This window comes from Lygodium microphyllum, chromosome 6 (genome assembly GCF_053477565.2).
Source record: "Lygodium microphyllum isolate KBCC chromosome 6, Lygodium_microphyllum_v1.1.10, whole genome shotgun sequence".
Classification (NCBI taxonomy): domain Eukaryota; kingdom Viridiplantae; phylum Streptophyta; class Polypodiopsida; order Schizaeales; family Lygodiaceae; genus Lygodium; species Lygodium microphyllum.
Window position 1 is genome coordinate 141,667,804 of NC_141140.1, and position 19,638 is coordinate 141,687,441.

The window sequence follows — 19,638 nt, forward strand, 5'->3', positions numbered from 1 at the left end:
AATATAAATATGAAGGTGTGTAAAAAGGGGTTCTAACCCCTATCAAAGAAAAGGAAAGGAATGAAAATGTATAAGCAGTTGATCGTCGCCTTGCGAAGGCCTGGTAGGTTCCTGGGGACGAGTCAGATCCGGGGCCGATACCTTGTCTTCCTAGGGGGGGCTTATTGCTGGAAAATGACTTGTTCTCTTAGGATTCACCTGAACATACTTTACCAGCTGGTGTAACAAAGACAACAATTTCTTCAACTGTCTCCTCAACAGTTAGCTCAGCACCTTCTTCAGAATATTTCTTCACCTTCCTTGCAGTTTGGCCATTGAAACCAACACAACGCTATCATGAAGTTGAATACAAAGGCAACTTTCTCCTCTCTCGCGATATGGAAAGCGAAATAATGATTGGCCCAATACAATGCGATAGCGTGGATCTGAGATTGATCCTTTGATCTTATCGCTTCGTATGGAAGCCGAAAGGATGCTATTCCTTGATCCCCTTCTCCCTACTTCGGATTTCTAATACAATGCGATTACGAATATTTGACATCCTCATTTAACATTATCGCTTCGTATTGAAGCTGAGATAGTTGCAGGTCTTGGACCCGTTTTCCTAGCTTCGCACAAGTTTGCCCAATACAACGCGATTAGGCGAATTTGATTTCCTTCTTTTCCCTTATTGCTTCGTATTGAGGGCTTCCAACAAAACGCGAATGAATGAGCAACATGGACGTATGACACCTCTGTCAATCGAATACATCAGTACTGTCGGTCGTACAACAATCGTGATGGAAGGTTTTGCCGAACGAATGGCAATCGTGACGTAAGGTTTGAATTCGTGCTCCCGCCAAATGAGAAGTTCTTATATACTTGGATTGTTGATGTCCATGTGTCATGTTCTCATTCGCCATGATATTAGGGTTTTTGGAACGTTCCCTCATGCCTATTTAAGTCCACTCAAAAATTTTCACACCTTTTTCCTCCCGATTTCCTCTTGTGCCAAATGTCTTCCTCTCTGCCCTACTCAACGCAACGTCACTTTCTACTTCCGCTTCCCCTCGACTCCATGTGCGTTTCCTTCTCCCCTCGACTCCTTTCAAGTCTGAATTCTCCGTCTCCATCTCCGTCCCCCTCTTTATCATAGATGCCCATCCGTCCATAATCTCGTTCCCCCGACATCACCCACTCTATCGGCCCCACATCCTGTACTCCGTCCATAATCCACGTCACCCCCCATTCAAAATATCGTTCCCAACTTGCACGTCATTTTGTCCATTTTGCCATAGAAATCACCACATTCACCCCTATCAAAGTCATATTCGCTTCTTGTTCTAAAGTTCTTCCGCAATTTCCAAAGTCCTTCCGCAAGGCGCGAGAAGGTGAATACGAAGGTGTTGGTTTTTCTCTAATCGCGTCATATTAACCAGCCATTGCACAAGGTTTTCTCACACATCTTTCTTTCTTTTGTGTTGTATGTGTAGAATCGCAACCGACTTGTGAACCGGAGCGGCGCTATGGTGGAGTTTGGAGATTCGTAAATGCTTTTATTTGCATCGTATAATTTGATCTTCCAACACGGAGCGAGGGTTGCACTTCGAGAGCTTTATACATTTATATTCGCGTTTGTGACGTGCTGGCCTATCGGCTAACCAAGCACGTTTTAGCGGTCCATTGAGAAACGAATCTAAGCGTCACCGCCCGACACTCCTAGGGAATGTTTCGAGGTTTGTCGCATAGGGTTTCCCGAGTCCGCCTTGCAACGGAATGTTCACGGCTAAAACCACTAGGATCGACTTGAAATCTGGGTTCCTAGGGCCAAGGTCTCTTAACAACATTCTAGTGTCGGGTTTTGGACATCCTAATTTACGTAGAGATACCCAATCGGAAGAAAATCCATACCACACTTGGTTCAAAGAGAATGGGAAATGAGAGGGATGCACGCTCAACCTCTCTACCCATAGGGCATAGTCCCATTCCGGTCCCCTAAAACGGCATGAATCGTGTTCTAACTCAACAATACCTTAAGTCAAATGGCGATAAATCCTTGTGAGATGCCTCCCAATTCTCTAGGACTACCCTACCTTAGGACGGACCCATCGAGGATTCCATCCACCCGCTTCCCTTGATAGTTTTAGTTTTCTAATTAGGTCCTACCATATTTATGTGCGACATTTAAAATCAGCTTCATTAATTAAGCCTTTTAGGAAACAGGGTTCATTCACATAATTTACAGTACAGACACAAAAACAAAACAAGCAGTCCTTTTGACAAACAAGTTCCTTAACTTATCTTCAAGTTAATATTTGTCTCCTGCCTATACAAGAGAATTATGTATCCCTTCTATCCAACAGAAGTACCCGGTCCAAATCACGTGGCACCATAATTTCCATCCTTTATCTAGAATAGGATCTTCCAATGCCCCAGACGTTGGGCTCACAGCAGTCTACAGCTCCGTTCTGGACTGCTCTAATACCAACTGTAACGTGCCTGCTGTCTAAGCACATTTTAGTGGTCCATTGAGAAACGAATCTAAGCGTCACCACTCGGCACTCCCATGGAATGTTTCGAGGTTTTTTGCCTAGGGTTTCCCAAGTCTGCCTCACAATGGAACGTCCGTAGCCCGAACCCACTAGGATCGACCTGAAATTTGGGTTTCTAGTTGTCAAGGTCTCCTAACAGCATTCTAGCATCGGGTTTTGGGCATCCTACTTTACGCAGAGATACCCAATCCGAAGCGGATCCATATTGCACTTAGTTCAAAGAGAATGGGAAACGAGAGGGATATGCCGCTCAACCTCTCTGCCCATAGGGCACAGTCCCATTCCAGTCCCCTAAAACAGCATGAATCGGGTTCTAACTTAACAATATCTAAAGTTGAACGGCGATAAATCCTTGTGAGAAGCCTCCCAATTCTTTGAGACCACCCTACCATAGGATGGACCCGTCGGGGATTCCGTCCACCCGCTTCCCTTGATAGCTTTAGTTTTCTAATTAGGTTCTACTACATTTATGTGCAACATTTAAAATTAGCTTCATTAATTAAGCCTTTTAGGGCACAGGGTTCGTTCGCGTAATTTACAGCACAGACGCGAAAACAAAACAAGCAGTCATTTTGACAAACAAGTTCCTTAACTTATCTTCAAGTTAATCTTTATCTCCTGCCCATACAGGAGAATTATGTATCCCTTCTGTCCAACAGAAGTACCCGGTCCAAATCACATGGCACCATCAATTCCATCCTTTATCTAGAATAGGATCTTCCAACACCCCAGACGTTGGGCTCACGGGAATCTCCAACTCCATTCTAGATAGGTAAGGGGTGTCCAGAGCTCCACCTGACCCACAAGCGGTCTAGGAGTGAGATGCCATTTCCATGGTTGGTCTTTTCACCACTCGACCATCGGCCTATGAATTGAGCAGTGCCCTCTCGGGGTAATCCGCGGTGTGATCTTGCAGATGATCCACGCGTGAAAAATATCCTTCCTTAATTAATCCAATTAAGAATCAATCATAATCAAGGCAATCAGTCCTAATATCATCTTCTAGGAAAGCATTCCTTTATTTCCCATGGCAACTTGTCATTTTAGACCCCTGCCATGCATTTACCATCAAACACAAGCACTTGGAACAATCATCCAAACCACAATCCAACAAACAGTTGATTATAAAAGCATTTAGCGTGTTGTTCGATCAGCAACAAAAACCAATTGTATTTTTTTCCAAACAATACAATAATAGACACGATAATAATTCCATCGCATATTCACTCTCCCCCTTGGGATCAAAGAGCGATTCTATGCGAAATTTACTTAATACTTATATGCACAATTCCTAATGTTATTCTTTTTACGATTATGCTATTCATAACCCCTGACCGATGGCTCTATCGACGAATAAGCCATACGCAACTAAGTGCAATTAGCTTTCCTTAATACATGCACTTTGCAGACTCCATCTTTCAAATATGTGAGAAGAGGCTTATCCCTTCCCATGACCTATTCTCATACATCATAGTATGGGCCTAATGTATCTCATGCGAGAATCAAAGCAAGCATCTATCAATTTAGAAAGACATTACTTACGACTGGAACCGTAGTTAGATTGACAGTGATGCCTTCGACCAAAGCCTCATTGCTGGTTGTAGGATTGTCATCCGCATGCGACATTCTTCACTTGGAGGCCATCATCCGCAAGTAGACTCAAGAGATTAAGAAGTCAGAATAGGTTTGAGATGGGAGAGCATAAGAGAATATGGTTAAGTCGAGCATCGAGATAAAGGGAATTGTGCAGCCTCTTGAGGTAACTCTCTCTCTCTCTCTCTCTCTCTCTCTCTCTCTCTCTCTCTCTCTCTCTCTCTCTCTCTCTCTCTCTCTCTCTCTCTCTCTCTCTCTCTCTCTCTCTCTCTCTCTCTCTCTCTCTCTCTCTCTCTCTCTCTCTCTCTCTCTCTCTCTCTCTCTCTCTCTCAAGCTCTCTCTCACAATATCTTGGAGGGGTATCCTTCTCTCTACCTCTCTCTCTCAGCCTCTCGAGGTCTCCTTATGCTCCCTTGTGCCTCCCCATGCCTCATATTTATAATAAATTAGAGAGGAGGGGATATGGCTGAGAACAAGAGTTCTTGGTGGAGGGACTCTTGGAAAGCTCAGTGATCTGATACCTAACTCATAAATCCGATGGTTGCATTGGCTCCAAAAGGGATGTAAAACCCCAAGACATTTGCTTGGAAAGCTTTCAAATCACTCCTTCTTTCTCTCCTTGTTTGAAGTATTGTCTACTGCCTATAGACTGCGATCACGGCGCGCGTGATTTCGCCAATCACTTTTATTTATTTTTTTATTTTTATAAAATCTCCAAAACTAACAAAAACATCACTTATCTTTTCTTTTAAATGACATCCAGTTCTATCTTTTTAGGATAATATCTAAAATATGCTAGTTTTTTTGCCCAAAAATCTAATATTTTCACACCATCCATACTATACACATTAACACTAATAATTAATATGGCTCGTAACTCTCGTTCACGTTGTAACTTCCATGAAGGGTGGCTATGGTCCTTGTCAATCCAAGAAAATATCAGGTTTACGACTCTCGATTTTTTTAAAATATATTTTTTAAATAAAAATCATTAATTGTTAACATTAGTTAGTTTTTACCTTAATTATTCTTTAGTTGGTAAAATTACTAACTTATTAATTGACTGACTAACTTTCAAACTAACTAACTAATTTTTATTGCGTGGAAATATTACAGCGTTGTATAGGCAATAGAGCTATTTATTCAAGAAGATGTCAGGAACAAAAATGTCACACATGTCTACCTCCACATCTTTAAAGGGGGAAATAGTCCTTGAGCCCACAATGACAAAGAAGTCAATTTCTTCAGATATTTCAATAGCATCTCATATGTCAATGACAGGTGAAGATTCAAGGAAGGCTTCAAAGAAGGGAAAGGCTTCAATGTCTCCTGTGAGGGTCCCAGGGCTTCCTCAAATTATAGATGTTACAGCCTCTGAGAAGCTCTTGGATTTTCTCACAAAAAACAATATTGACATTACTTTCCATCCAACAACTAGGGAGATTTTCAATCCAGAGTGGGACCTTGATCAAGTTCTTAATTTCTCAAAGGACTTTTGCAATGAAGATTTTGCAGAGTTTGAAGAGTTGGCATATCCTGTTGTTCAGTTGGATTCCAAGGAGTATGCTCACACCCTTGTTGGAAGGTCAAGCACTGAGAAGTCCTTGTTTACCAAGAAATGTGGTTATCATTCTCTTGATAGATTTTATGCAGCTGAGTTATGCTCTTTACACCCAAAAAAATGCAAGCTTATACTTAAGTCTACTACATTCATTGTATTTGCCCTTGTGAAATGCCCTCTAAAATCTAATGAAAAGCATAAAGAAACCTCAAAATTATCTAGTTGTTGCCTTCTTAAAGAGACAATAGATGAAGTTGATGTTGAGGAGCAACTAGACACCTAGATGGAAGCATTATTTGCAAAGGACATGGATGTTGTTGAATTTAAAGCAGAGACTGTAATTGAAGAAACCACTATAGAGGTTGATGAGCCATCTGACAGTCCTTCAAGACTTATAGTTCCATCTTTGCCTACTTTCCCAATTAAATACAAGGAATACATATTATTGTCTAATCTCCAAACTCTTTTCAATTTGAGAACTGATTATTACTTGGCAATTATTGTAGAGGCATCTGTAGATGCAAAAGACATAGTGGATGTTGAAAATGAGAACTGATTATTACTTGGCAATTATTGCAGAGGCATCTGTAGATGCAAAAGACATAGTGGATGTTGAAAATGAGTCCAAGGAGGACTTACTTAAATTAGATACTCAAGTGTCTGATGATATGTTTATAGATGCATCAAATACTTTTTCCCTATGTTTAAGCAAGGTTAAAGATGTCGAGAGAGAGTTACTAGCTACTGACAAAGAGTTTGACCAATTTCAAGAGAAGCTTGGAATCTCCAATTTCAGAAGGGAGGAGTTAGAATATGTAAAGGAGCTCAAGGATATCAGGGAGACATCATTTAGCTTATCTAATCCAAGCAAACTTGAGAGTGATGAAAATCAAATGGTAATGCATTCTTTTGTTTTTGTGGAATCACATACATATTTTTATTTTTTCCATTCTGACTGTTGCTTTTACAGTTAGAGATTGCAGATGAGAATAATTTCTTGGGAAGAGCCAAAGGATCGAGAATTGGTGGTAGTTCCCTAAAGGATGTTGCACTTGGGCATTACATAATGAGGATTGATCCCAATATTCTGTTGTTTTTGCATAGCACTTTCTCATAGGAGGTCTCATGGCCAATTGTATGTGGTAAAGCACTTACAAGGCTTCTTGGATAATCAAGTTTGCAATACAATGAGCACAAAGTTATTTTTTTGGAAAAGACAACAACCATCCAAATGTTTGGTTATGGTCTCGGCTTCTCTGCCTCCAGGGTTGAATACTTCCTTGCACACTCATCTTATGCTTTAGTAGCAGCAAACAAAATAGATATCAAATCCATAGCTGGATACAAGAGAAGAAAGTTTTTATATTATGGAGGAAAAATGCCAAAGGACGAAGAGGACGTAAAGGCTCTTAAAAGCTAGTCATGTATATAACATTTTGAAAATTGTATCGGTATTTTAGATTCCACTGCATTTATTGTGTTCTTTGAAGTTGTCTTCGAAAAAATGAATTGAATAACTCCTGAAGGGCATTGGTTTTTGTTGCTCCTCTTCCATGTCTAATGCTCCAAAACAAACACATAGGTGCTTGGTAGTGAGATTTATCCATGCCTTGGCTACTGTAAGTTGCTAGGGGCCCTTGCTCTTTCACAAAATAAGGCCCATGAATAAGAAGAATATGCTATGACAACCCAACAAGCAATAATAAGTTTAACTCATTAAACCTTGTTTTCAAAGCAGAAAGGTTCAAGTTTATGTCCATCTTACCAAGTAGAAAGTGATATAATTTTCTCGCAAAGCTTCCTTGATTGCTTGAACAAGATTCACAATTGAACATTTATACTCTTCCGAATAGTTAGATGTTATCTTTTGTTCCTTGAGCATTTTTTAAAATATGTCAAGGTATCTCCAAACCTCCATTCGTAGGAATGCAATTCGTAGTGTGCTAGCCACATTTGTTGTGATCCAACACTCCCACAATGCGTTCATTTGTTTACCAGTATGATAATTTAGAAATCGTCTATCTTTTGCACCCCCCCCATAGAGACATCTGCTAAGACCTCTCTTGTTTTCCCTAAGGCTTTTGGATCCTTTCTTAGGTGAACTTGACCTCATGAAAATCCATTTTTAATAGTAAAGCCTCACATTTATCAATGCAGTCATCTGACAAAGATATTGGTTTTATTGAATATGCATAGTCAAGATGCAATCTAAGCAACTTATCAATTATTCTAATCTCTACATGTAATGTACAAATATGAATGTTCCTTAGAGAGATTGAGAGAATAGGATCCCATAAACCATCCATGTTTTTGAACTTACTCAAATCTATAGAGTTTCAAGTCGGGGGCTCTTATTGTTGGCCACAAAGTACTCCATTCTTTGGATCCCAAACTCTCCATGCAATAAATACAAGGATATTTTGCATTGCCCCCATTACTTACTCCAAGCATACATTTGATAGTTTTTAAGTCAGCACTCATATGCCATTCAACATTAAAACTACCAACATCATCGACTATCAACATTTCACCTTCACTTTGAGACTTTATAATATCAAGAATACCTGTATGAGAGAATAACCATTTCAAGTTTTCATGACTTTCAGTTGGTACTTGGGCCACACCAATCCACCAAAGCTCCATCTCGGATTGTATCTTAAATTGTTGTTCTTGCTCCCTGCCGGTACTGTAATCCAATGCCCTGTTCATGATACAGATGCTGACTCTTTGCATCTTTTGTCCCTTTTGAATCTGTGCTTCATCCAATTTTAGTGCAAACTTCAAAATACCACCACATTCTTGGACAATAAATTTATACATATGGACCATTGCAATCTGGACTCTTTAAAGATCAATCCAAATATTATTAAATATGTTGTATTCAAAAAATGCCTTTGTTTTATGTTTTTCATAGGGCATGGATCCTTCTATATGAGGAATCCTACAATTCATACATGTTCTAGCAATTGAAACTGTAAGAGGTCGAGGTAAACCAAAAGCACTTATTCTATGACATTTAAGATTTGTAAACCACAATTTAGAGAGAGCACGATAACCTCTACGACTAATACCCATACTGTCACATGTCTCTACTATTTCATATGGTTTAATTGTTCCTTTTAAATATTTCACTAACTCTTTCAGAGTTTGGCTTCTCAAGTCTACATTTTCAAGTGATTTAAGAATCCTTATAATGTCCCTCTTTGTCATGGTTTCTTTAATAAGCTTAATCCTCTCATTGTTCTCTTGAATATTAATACCTGAAATATTAGACACACATCTCTTTGCAAGATTTAGTCTCCTTTTCTTCACCTGACTACATAAGTCCATTATATTTTTAAGTGGTCTTTTTCTCTGTCTACATCCTATTGGAGTTTCTTTCAAGCACAGTAATTTTTCTTGCAATGACTGATTAGAGTTTTCTAGATTATCAACCTTGTCCGTTAGCTCAGATATAGTTTTTTGTGCCAATGTTAATGCTTCCTTCATTTCATGCATTTATTATGTAAATATAAAAGATGCAGAATATAACCTCATGCAATAGCCAAGCATCCCATCACAACCATCTCCAACATACCTTATGAAGTTGTGAATATTGTAAAAAGGCAGATGCTTACCTGTAGAAGGGTCCAGAGGATAAATATATACATCCATCCATAAGTCTACATGCTTCTTTCCTTGTAATTGCAACCTATTAGCTTCATCCTTGTCCAGCAGTGCTCGATGGTGTATACTCCTCCAAGATGAATAAACAAGACCTAACTGAATGGTAAGTTTATACTTGTGTGGTGAGACTGGGCTTGTATTGCTAGAAGAGGTATTGGTAGATATTTTGGTAGGGAACCCTAAGCGGGACAACAATATCACAGAGAAGGAAATAAAAACCACATGAAAGAGAGGTGCAAAAAATGAACGTCGAGGAATACAAATGAGTGGCGTCTTTTGGTGCGAAAATTCAAAAAATACAAGATTTTGCAATGTTCAAGAGAATAAGACTGAAAAGGTGACACTTAACGTCCATTAAAGATTGAAGATATTTAATACCCGACCTCTTCAATGAATTATATATTCTCTCATTAATCACGTCCAGGAAGCCAAATTTGGAGGGTTTTTCTCTTCTAAACCTCTTCTAATTAGCAACTTAATCATTTTCTTATGAGTGCCGTTTTGAAACATTTTTGGCCCTACCACTTAGGAGTCCCAAGTCTCCTACACCCTTTTTCCCTAAATGGACACAAGAAGCACAACAGTAGTCATAAAGTGCGGCTATTCAATTCCAATCTCTATCTCCATCTAAGCTCTTGAATGTCCAAGAGGTGGAGATGTGACATCACCCTTAGCTCTCAGCCTAAGGATATGCATGTGCAATCCATTGTGACTAGCTCACTAATGCTCAACTTGCACAAGTGAATGCTCAACAGGCAACAAAAGATATGCATGTGCAATTCCAATCTCTATCTCCATCTAAGCTCTTGAATGTCCAAGAGGTGGGGATGTGACATCACCCTTAGCTCTCAGCCTAAGGATATGCATGTGCAATCCATTGTGACTAGCTCACTAATGCTCAACTTGCACAAGTGAATGCTCAACAGGCAACAAAAGACACGACCACTTCTGATCTGCCTAAGGACTTGGCACTGCATCCATTAACAATAGCCAGTCCACTGAACTAGCGGCTTCCAGTCCCAATCAAGAATTGGGAGCTAAAAATATGAGAATTAGCTGAAGAACTAGACTCTCCAAAAAGAGAGGCAATTGTGCCCTCAAAACATAGCGAGGCTGTCTAGCAGGCCGCGGCTACATCCCATGAGGACACACTAGCAAAAGAGAATGTTGAGGCCCAACCAAGCACATCAACGATGGACCTAGTTCAAGGTCCTGAATCTTTAAAGAATACACCTCAATTGTCTAAGAAAAAGAGGAGAAAACAACAAAAACAACAGCAGTTGCAAGTGGCTGTAGACATCAAGAAGATTGAGACCAAGAGCACTAAAGAGCTAAGGAATAAAACATCAAGTCCCATCCACCACCAATGAACCCATCGCCATCTCTCCTAGCAACGGTGAAACCTCAAATGCATCCATGTGTTCTGAGAAGTCAAAGCAACCACTGCCATCAACAGTTGCTTACAACACTCAATCCACCGACAACAGAACTCGCATTGACCAATCAAGAGTGGATGCAACACTGTCACAACAGGGTGACAAAACTGTACCAGTCACATCCAAGGAGAACCATGACACAATAGCAGCAAGGCATCAGGAGAAACATGAAAACCCCAAGGATATAGGCAATCCTGCATGAGATGGCAACCGAGTAGGCCTTCATAGAACATAGAAGTGTCACAGAGTGCTTGACTGAGTTGAATACTAAACTCAAATTATTCGCACGTGTCTACGTCCTTGCAGACATGGGCACATTCCCTAAGGAGAAACTTGAGAAATACTTGCCATGTCCCCTATCTTGGGAAGAGCAAGAATATCTTAACGACCACTATGACACACTCCTACATAAGCACATGCAACTCATCTCTGACGAGGAGGCTAACAAACTACGCTTAATTGTGACATTCAAGAAAGCGTTGTGCCAACCAAATCCAAATCTCTTAGAGATAGAGCAACTAAAGCAACAATCAGAGGGTCGAAGTCAATTTGAAAAACATTGGTTTGAAAACTACATTACAATGGTCGAACTAGGAGCCTAGATTGTGACAGAGTCCTAGAGGAGTGATTGGCCAAATGGCAGTCTCAAAGAGACCCAACCTATGTGTCGCCAACTTCCCTTCGAGTACTAACTGCCATTTGGGGTATGGACTTAGCCAGAACTAGCCAAGAAAACTCTCTGGTTGATAAGATTCTCACTAAGGAGGAGCTACATGTTGCGAGTAGACTCGGACAAGGTACCATGCTACTCGATGTTATAAAATATTGGTTGTTACTAAGTAAGCTGCCACGAGTACTGGATGTGTGTGCCACACTCTAGTACAATCCTGAGTTCTACAATTGGTTCGTATCCTCATGAAATGACATGGGCCAATAAATATGTACATAAATCAATCATGAATTTGGTAACTGTGTATAGATAATACCAACACACACAAGCAATGGTAATCAAGCGCAGGGAGAAAAGTTTGGGTTTGACAAGCTAAGCCCCTAGGGTCCTCTCACCACACGTCTAGAAGTTGTGGGACCGCTCCCGCCTCGGGTGGACGGCATGTAGTCCTCATGGCCGTCATGGGAAGCCCTGACCAACAACTTTGAGGGTGTACATAGGGCATCGTCCCCTTCTACAAGCTTTCCCCCGTTTTTGATCCATCCTTCCAGGGACAAGCCCTAACCTATTCCATCACAACCAGTCCGTGCAACTGGGAGTGAGTAAAGATCTACTACTAGCTGGAATACACCCGATAGTCGAGGTAGGACGAACATCATCATGGGGATCGTCCCTCTACAATGACCACTGCATGCCTCACCTCACCCCTTCTCGTCATATGCGCTTGATAATCCACAATTTAATCCCTTTCTTCATGCGAATAATTATATCCTACCTCAGGGCCTAAACCTTGGTTCACAGTTTACAGGTTCCCCCACAGTAGCCGTCATGGAGCACACAGTGCAGCTGGCCTGCAAGGAAGCTCTCTGCCGCATTGAAGGGAGCATGCGACACAAGCTCCTCCACCAAAGCACTACGTACCTACCCTAAAGAGGTATACGCCGAAACAAGGCCCAAAGTGACACCATCTGGGATGCAGGCCGCAAACTCCCTAGGCCAGGAAGAGGAAGGCATAAGGGAATGCCCGAGGGGTAGTGACCCCTATCGTGCAGCCCTCCCCAAACGCTCAGACATTGGGTGCTCGAAAGAGGAAAAAGTAGCTAGAAACAAGAAGGAATTTGCTAAGTTATTCCAGAGCATTCTTGATACCGCAGCGGCTAGGGACTACACCATTTGGGTCCTAACGAATGTCTTCCCTACTCAGCCTACTAACAGGAGCCCATCGCCAGCACTGCCCAGTCACTTGATCACCCAAGCTCACCCCGCCTCATACAAATAGAATAGTCCCTATGTTGTATAAGCTGCTTACTAAATGCCATCTTGCCATAACTTTTTGTCCTTAAGTGGTTAAAGGGGCAAGCTCCCCGATTGTACAAACTTTCCTTACCTGCTACTAATACATGTCACCTCTTTAACAAGCGCCGGTCATTGGCTACTCTCTCTTTTTGGGTCAAAATCTACATTTGGCTCATAGTGGTTGTTACCTCAATCGTACCGAGATCGCATGTCACAAAGAGGTTTTGCAAAATCTCAAGTGTATCTCCCCATCTTCACAATTGTTCCCCCAACAACGAGGCTAGTAACACAATCATCGTTGTAATATCCATTTTCACAGCCTTTGACTCTCTATATGAAAGGCTGATGGCCTCAACGTATTGCAATGGTTTATTTCCAAAAAAAAATGACAATAAAGAAAAGAATGAATGAAACAACAAAAGAAAAAGGAAAAAGCACTCACAATCACAGCACAACGCCTAAGGGTCCTCAAATTAGGTGCGTCTAGTGACCTTGGTCGGCTGGCTCCGTCCCTAGTCCCCTAGCCCTTTTCACATCCCCCCACAATTGCTCAGGGCACATCAAGGGCAGAAAACAACTAGGGAGCTTGTCTCGCCTATGGTTAGACTTGTCTCGCCTAGTGACCTTGGTCGGCTGGCTCCGTCCCTAGTCCCCTAGCCCTTTTCACATCCCCCCACAATTGTTCAGGGCACATCAAGGGCAGGACACAACTAGGGAGCTTGTCTCACCTATGGTTAGACTTGTCACCCTGACCCACTTGCACGATTCCTTATTTGCACTCCACTTCAATACCATTGCAATCAATCGTGGTAAGCAACGCACGATCGACCATGAAAAGTACACCATACTCGTCGAGCAAGACAAGTAGCTACCAGCTACCACAAGCTAAGATGTCGATGAGTTCAATTATGCACATTGCTACGAGGCACCAGACCAATAGTCTTCTACCTACGTAATATCTAAATATCCACGTGCACTCATATAATATCTGCACCACAATCTATACACAGTTTGGGTTCTCAAGTGCAGGACATTACTCTCGGCTCGCCTAGAGTTCATCGACCTATCTCCCAAACTCATCAAACTATATCTTGTGCACAATAAGAAGACTAGCACTATCCCCAGGAAGAGACCACATATAAGAGGTTTTCAATTGCAAGTATCGACGACTCCACCAAAATTACCGTCAGCTCTTCATCAACACTCAACTCTTAGCTCTTGTCTTTTATCATCATGCAAGCCCACCCGTCATGTGCAGAATCCCCAAACAACAACACATGTGCCAACCATCAATGAAATTCCCAACAAGGACAACCCTATCACCAGCTTCAACAACCCTACCACCAACCACCTGGGCCAATAGCGTGCCCCCAATGACCTTCATCCACACCACCACCCAAATTCCTCCAAGGCAAGCTATCGATGTCCCTTCCACCCACGACTTCGGTGCATGCCAAAGCATGCTACCTACGACGGTGAGTGCCATGGGACTAGCACTCCACTAGGAGGGGGTAATGTTAAGCCTCAAACGAAAAAGGTGGAAAATCCAAAAAATCTAGAGCAGAAGATAAAGGCCAAGGCAAAGGTGAAACGGAAGACGAAGGCGTGCCAAGAAGAATATGGAAACACAAGAGGTGTGGAAAAGTCCTAAATCAAGGAAAAATGCGCACAAGAAAAAGTGCAATTCAATACTTTTGTAAAAGAGCACAAGGCACACCATGATTTATTTTAAGAGCATCGAACTCTCACCCATGCAATTTGTAAAGGTAGACAGGCGGTAGAAAGGAAGCTAGGAAGATAGGAGGACAATGGGAAAAAGGGCCTAGACCACAGCTGGCCATGTGAAAAATGGGATAAGGGGATGACTGCCCAAAAGGGATTTAGGGTTTTGTATATAAAGTTGAAAAGTGAATGAGAAGTTCATTCTTACGTATGGCCAAAAGTAGCTCTCCTCTTTTTCTTCTTGTTCTTGCTTGCATGAGCTTGTGCTTGAGAGAGGGAGTGTGAGAGTATGAGGGAGTGAGTGTGTGACGGTGAGGGACTGTGATGGAGAAGCTCTCCATCTTCTCCTCTCTTCTTTTTTTCTCTTCTCTTGCTCGTGGCAATGGAGCTTGGAGCATGGAGCTTGAGGATGGAGCTTGCTTGAGGCTTGCGCTTGGATCATGGAGCTATCGAAGTGCTCAAGAGAGGAGGCAACTCGATCGGACATGGAGGTAAGCTCACTACACCCGTAGAGATGGATAGCACATCGACTATGTGAGAGGTAGCCATTAGTGCTCGGCTTGGAATGCTTGAAGCAGCAATAAGTGGTTCATGGATCTCGGTGGTTAATCACCTCTACAAGCTGAGCAACCAATGCTAGTACCAAGCGTAGGGTCATCATTTTGACTATAGAAAAAAAGACTTCATCGAAGTCAACACCATATTCCTGCTTGAAACCCTTAGCTACCAATCTTCCCTTATAAGCTAGCTTGGGGTGTCCAAGGATACTTTTCAACTTATATACCCACTTGCATGGCAATGCCTTCTTTTCACTAAGCAAAGGAACCAAATCCCACATATGTTAGTCTGTAAGAAGTCAAAATGCAACTCCATAGCCCTATCCCATGAGTGACTATCATCTCTATGCATGGCCTCATCATAAGAGAGAGGTTCACCTACATCTATCACCATAACATAATCCATGGAGAGTGTAAATTGCTTAGTCGGACGTCTAGTTCTAGTAGAGCATCTCAAAGTAGGCTGATTATACACAACATGTGAGGCCTAGGCTACTAGCGTATCAGCTGCTATAGGCTGTCTAGCTGGTTGTATTGGAGCAAGAGGCTCCTCCTGAAAGATCACCCTATGTACCTCAACCACCTATGCTGAGGCTACTTATATATCTTTTTCTCATGGAAAACTGCATCATGGCTTGCAGATAACCTTGTGAGCCTGCGAATCCCATGGGTAGTAGCCCATCTCACTTGCATCCCCATAACTAAGAAAGATGTATTTCACGAAATTAGGATCGAGCTTATTATGCTTGTCCTTGGGAACATGGCAAAATGTCTCACAATCAAAGATGCACAAAGGAGTATATAATAGAGATTTTCTAGCCCATATCTCCTTTGCAACCTGGCCAATCAATAGCAATGCAAGAGAACCACTTAATCAAGTATACATCACTTTATGGCACTTTGGCCAAATATGACATGCTTTCCCACAATAATGATAAGTAAGATCGGATTTATGGCCTCAGGATTTACCACAAGACTATTCGCATGTTCTAGACTGAGACCTGTTAGAGTCTCTACCACGGCCATTTCCATCTTGCCAGCCTCACACAGTCAATGCGTATGATGTAGAGAACCATCCACATTCCTTCTGTTCACCTCTTCTGTCAAGAGGGCACTCTCAACATCCTACAATTTCAGCCCATCCTTAGCACATAGAGCCATACAAAAAGTGTCTCATGACTCAAGAAGAGTACCAAGCAAAAATAAGGAATGCAAAGTATCCTTGAACTCAATCCCGTGCAAAGCTAAATGACTGATGATGGAGTGAAACATGTTTAAGTGTACAAGCATAGAAATCCCTTCCTTCATGCAAAGGTCCATCAACTATTTCAGTCAATACATTTGAGATGTAAGACTCTACTTGTCATAAAGATTCTTAATCTATGTCCAAAGCTCATATGCAGTCTAATTTTCAGTTATAACATTATAGTGAGCCTACTTAGAGAGTGATAAAATGATCGTGCAAGCTTATCCAATTCATCCCAATCCTTGGCTACAATGTTTTTGGGTTTTGCACCTCCATTTTTGAGTGGTCTAACCTATCATTTTTGCATTAAAACCTATCATATATGGTTCTTTCAATAGTTGTAGTTGGTCCCGTCCATTTTCTCAATATTAAAGATAACACTATTGCGAGAACCACTAGCCATAATGATACTAAGAAAATGCACAGAAGAGCAAAATAGGTTGTTGTAATATCTTGTAAATCAGCCCCAAAACCACTGCTAAATCAAGCCAAAAACAAGATATGTTGACAAAATAATGAGTTGTCCACAAACTATAGTTAAGCTTATCCACAAACTGTAATAAATTGTAGCAATATGCCAACAACCAATTGTGAGCAACCAAGAAGGAAGAAGCCAAGAATAATGGGCACCAAAGACTGTCATAACTGCAGTGTGTCAAGAAGCATACAAGCAATAGGCATAGACGTCATGCATGAAGTAGATCTCAAGGGTAAATAAAGAGAACTGTCAGATGCATAACCCAGTGAGAAAAAGCTCAATACATAACCCAAAAGTATATAAATACCACTGATAATACCCTGACTAACATAAATACTGAGTCCAAGCCAAGAGATCAAATCGGCCCACAATAGAGTAACTACATCTAATAAATATCAAGAGAGCATGTACATGTCACAATGAGTTCCATTGTCTCATTGTGCTAAGGTCAAGCTCAAATCCATAAACCAAATGCTTTGTAGTATATCCAAGTGACAATATGGCTCAATACACAAAGCCAAGTAGCTCCCACTGAAACAAAAGTAGAATACCAGAGGAGCAAGCAAAGCTCAAAACATCACATAAATGACATCCAGATATCCAAGATCCATATAGCATACATCCAAAAGCATAAAACCCAATATATTCTTCAACCCCATAATTGTATAAGCCATTGAAGTAACCAAAGTATGTAATCATAGCCAATATCAATGTAATGGAGCTCAAATCTAAGCTCAAAAGCATACCATAGCATATCAAGAAGTATACATAACAATCTAAGTAGCAATAGTATCCATTGAGGTCCCATAAAGCATCAATGAGCATTAGGCATAAGCTTTTCACTGATAAATGCATGTTGCCCTATTATTATAGCACTAAAATGATAGTGAAATATAAGCTATTTTAAGCTTAAATCAGTCCCAAAATCATAACCATACCATCGAAGCACCAAAATAGCATTCTCGAAGCATCAAACATGCATTATGGGATTTATTGTTTACTATCCAAACCAGAACAATTCTATTTTGTGTGAAACTGAGAACAAAAAACTACACAAAATCAACTTTGTGAGTACCAAGATTTATAACTCTCGGCAACTCTTCGTTTCTAGTTATAGAACGCCTAAATCTGATACCATATGTAAAAGTTATGGCCAAAATACGAGAGTACTCTCAAGTTGTCATAGTTGTCCATGACTTCTACAGCATGCTTTGTATCCACTCAAAATGGATAAAATGACTACTCCTCAACTCAATAAGCACTCAATAAGGCTCAACTTAGCCTTGGGAAGCTCCTCAACAAGTGTGGAGACAAGCTAAAAAAAGCCGAAAGAAGGAAAGACTCAATGCATACCTCAACAGAAAGAAACAATGGCCACCATGAAACCTTGAGTTGAAGCTTTGAATCCACGCTAAAGCAAAGGATGAAGAAGCTCCTTGAATAATTGGCTTTGATACCAATTGAAGAGCGTGAGCCCGGAGTGGAAGCACGTGAGCAAAAGCAAGAGCTATGGTCGAAGGAGAGAGAGAGAGAGAGAGAGAGAGAGAGAGAGATGTGGGAACTCCAACAATCACATGTGACCGGCCTTCCCTTTATTCAAATGTCACTGAAAGAATAAAGAATAAAGTGATGCCAATGGGCACCCACCACCACAGTGTACAAGTGTGCGAGTATTGTCAATGTAGTAATACACGAGCGACTACGCATAGGCATCTTTACCGCCAACACCATCTAGAAGTGTATGTTTTACATCTATCTATTGCAAATCACAATGTTTTGTAGCTGCAAGTAAAATAATAGTTCTAATACATGCTATTTAGCTACCTTAGGGGAGGGGATTGCATCTCAAAAAATGTGAGTGTATCATGTAGATTCATCATGAGGCTACTTATTTCATACAATGTGAGTAAATTTACATAAGTACACTCACATGAGGTAGTCTCTTATTACATTTTTGAAACAAATATGTAAGTTCCTTGAGAAAGAGAGGTTGTCTTATTACCTCATAATGTATAATGAGAGGCGGTTTTTGAATAACCATTAAATGCATATGATGTGGAGGGCTTATATAGGCGACCCCGAGATCTTAGCAATAGGATTAAAAGTTTTCTCATAATCTTCTAAACCATATTGCTTTAAATATTGTTTGGTTTTACCAACCTTACTCTGTGTCTTTCAATCGTACCATATAGATTTGCAATTGATAGAATTCTTTCCTTCTAGCAATCTAACCAAGTCCCATGTGTCATTTACAAGTTTATTGACCTCATCATGCATGGCTTTTTGTGAAAAGAACACCTAAGGTGGTTTTTAATTACATTTTGAAAAAAAATTATCTTTGTTTCTTAAGAAAGAGGGATCATTTATTACCTCATGACATGTAAGTAGAGGGGTTTTTAAACAATCCTTGAATGCATGTGATGTGTAAACCCCCAACTTAGCAATAGGATTAAAATTGTTCCCATGATCTTTTAAAGCATACTAATTTAAATATCCTTTGGCTATCAACCTTACTTTGTGCCTTACAATTGTACCACATAGATACACTTGTAACCGATAAGGTTCTTGCCTTGCAAGTGCATTTATCTCCTCATCCATGGCTTTCTACCAAAAGGTGTCGTGCATTGCATCACAACAAACCTACTAGGTCCCTTGTGTTTCATCACCTCCAACACATTGCAAGTTGCTTTGTTGTGAAATCGTTCTAGGTAAAATTGTCGATAGGATATTTGACTCTCAAAGACTAGTGCAATTATGGCACATTACTACTAGATTCACATCTCATGTGGAGACACATAATTGTTGTTCCTTAACCCATGTGTAATCCTTGATGGTATGCCCACCTCTGAATCCAAGCTCTCTAATCTTGAAATATCATAACC